The sequence below is a fragment of the Tenrec ecaudatus genome, chromosome 7 (genome assembly GCF_050624435.1).
Source record: "Tenrec ecaudatus isolate mTenEca1 chromosome 7, mTenEca1.hap1, whole genome shotgun sequence".
NCBI lineage: Eukaryota > Metazoa > Chordata > Mammalia > Afrosoricida > Tenrecidae > Tenrec > Tenrec ecaudatus.
Window position 1 is genome coordinate 34,915,261 of NC_134536.1, and position 2,477 is coordinate 34,917,737.

The 2,477-nt window shown below is 45.4% G+C and overlaps 1 pseudogene; it reads right to left on the reverse strand.

Moving 5' to 3' along the window:
* Window positions 1-1,271: 1,271 nt before the first annotated feature.
* Window positions 1,272-2,070, reverse strand: LOC142453180 (U2 small nuclear ribonucleoprotein B'' pseudogene; annotated as a pseudogene).
* Between the last annotated feature and the right edge of the window lie 407 nt (window positions 2,071-2,477).

Below are 2,477 nucleotides of genomic sequence, written 5' to 3' on the forward strand. Positions count from 1 at the left end.
ACATTCATCACAGGAAGGGGTTGCACTATAGATTATACAGCAATGAGAGGGGGATAATCTAGGACATAAACACAATAGGAAGAGGAGGGATTGGGGGCATACATGTGACAAGATGGGTGGATCCTAGATTCAGGATGGCAGCCTAACTTTGGATGTCACTGAGCAGGTTTGACCTGCTCTCTGGATCTCCATAGAAACCATTATCAGTAGGGTATAAAACCCACCTATAGGGACCAGGCTAATGGTCACAAGCCTTTAGGGAGAAATAGCCCATTGTGCTTAACAGCAGGGAGTGGGCTCTACCTGAGGTGGGACCAGACAGTAGTGTGGCAACTGACTACTTTCAGGGAGGTAACTTGACAACCGTTTCCCATTAGCTGCAAGCAGTGTCTTAAGTCTAACATGTATTTGGGCGAGACAACTTGGGAGAAATCTGTTTCCCACAGGAAGGAAGGAAGGAAGGAAGGAAGGAAGGAAGGAAGGAAGGAAGGAAGGAAGGAAGGAAGGAAGGAAGGAAGGAAGGAAGGGAGGGAGGGAGGGAGGACTGAAAAGTCGAACACTGAAAACTCCACGGAGCACTTTTCTAGACCCACACTTCCACCCTTATGGGGTCTCCGTGTCAACTGCAGCAGCAGGTTTGTTGGGACGTGCTGAGGATGCTATTTTTAACTCCCAGGTCTTTCTGTCTCCTCTTTTCTCTCCTGCAAGGCTGCTTGTGGGGCCCGACTCTGCCTTTTTGGGCGATGACATGCCACACTCTTTCTCCAACAGGCTTCTGTCCTTTATCACACTCACCGTCTCTGTAACCATTTGTTTATTGTCACTTCGTAGAGTAAAAGCGCTTCTCCTTCTCTGTTGTCGCCCACAGCTGTACGTAGTCAGTGCTCATTGAATGTTTGGTGAATAAAGGCACACGTGATTCAATTGTCTAACACTTCCCAGACATTATTTCAAACAGCTCTGAGTTAGAAAAGGAGGGATCAGAGCTTGGATCCATGTTGACTGGCTCATTAGGCCAAACAAATAAATGAGGAAACACAAAGCATGGATAGCCCGAAATTAAAATCCGAGGTGAAAAACGAAAAGGGGGCTCATAACTCCCATAACTGACTGCATCTCTCTCGCTCCATCCCCAGCCTGCAGGTCAAGTCTGACTCAAAGTGACTCTGAGACAGAAGACATCTAACCCCGAGGGCTGCTGAGAATGGAAGATTTGTTTTCTTTTTCTTTTTGGAATACAAGTAAACGTTTGTTGCACAAAATCAAGGCCTTCATAGTTCACAGCTGACTAAGGCTAACAAAAGATTAAGTCCAAAAGTTTCCATTTCACTAGCCCTCTGATTCCAAATGGCCTGACAAAGGTTATCAAATATTATAAATAAAGCCACATCTTTGAAAGAGGATGAGCGTAGATATCCTATCTTGGCATAGGTGATCCTTATGGCATGGAATGGTGTGATCTTAATCCTTGTAAGGCACACCCTAGCAGCTCCAGACTGCCCATCGTCTGAAAATTCGACAAAAGCAATGTCAGGCCTTCGTGTACCCACCTTACTTCCTTAAAACCAGGAACCTAACAGCAGCATGGCTAACAGTACCTCGCTAGTCTTCTCTGTGAAGTTATTGAGGAATAAAATATAACTTGAGGGTGAACAGGGACCTGAGGATTTGGGCTGAATTTCCTGGCGTGTGAGCTGAATTTGGCATTCCCTGGCCCAGTTTTCTGTCTGTTGTTGTTGACATCTCTTCCACAGTTGGGGCTCTCCTCTGTCAGTGACAGTGCCTCACACATTTTAGATATCGCATCAGAATCTATTTGTGCACACTGGATTCTCATTGGTTTGCTATAAAATGGAATCCTTGTAACTGTCTCAAGGCATTTGTGAGGAGCCCAGGTCCCTACATGTAACAAAGGCCTGTCCCCTCATCTTCATAGTCTTTCCAGCCACAGTCTCCACCACATGGCCAAACCGAGAAAAGAGAGCAGATAAGGGCCTCTCCCATTCTTCCCTTTTCAATTTTGTCATTCCTATTGTTGATATGAATTGTATGATCTTGTCTGGGATCCATGCTTTTGGTGACACTGTCCAGGTAACCTGCGCCCTTCTCCAGTTAGAGCACAAAGCCAGAGATGGACCGCCAGCTTTGCCGCAAGCAGAAAGTGTGTCTGTTCCCCGAGGAGCGGCTGTGGTTTCAAACTGCTGACCTTGTGGTTCACAGCCCAACGTGTAACCCACAATGCACCCCTCTGAATTAATCTCAGAAGATGAAAATAGTAATACATATAAGGTTTCAGATAAAAGACCAAAGAATCAAGCTTACAACTCTGAAATTGAAAAAGTTCAGGTTAAGAGTGCCTGGGAAAGTAGAAATTTTCCCTTATTGTCATCTCAATGAGTCAAGTACAGTGTTGTCTAAAACTCAAGTGTGCACTTAGGCCTATGAGAAGAAAAATGGTGTCTGAGAGAAAAGCAGGC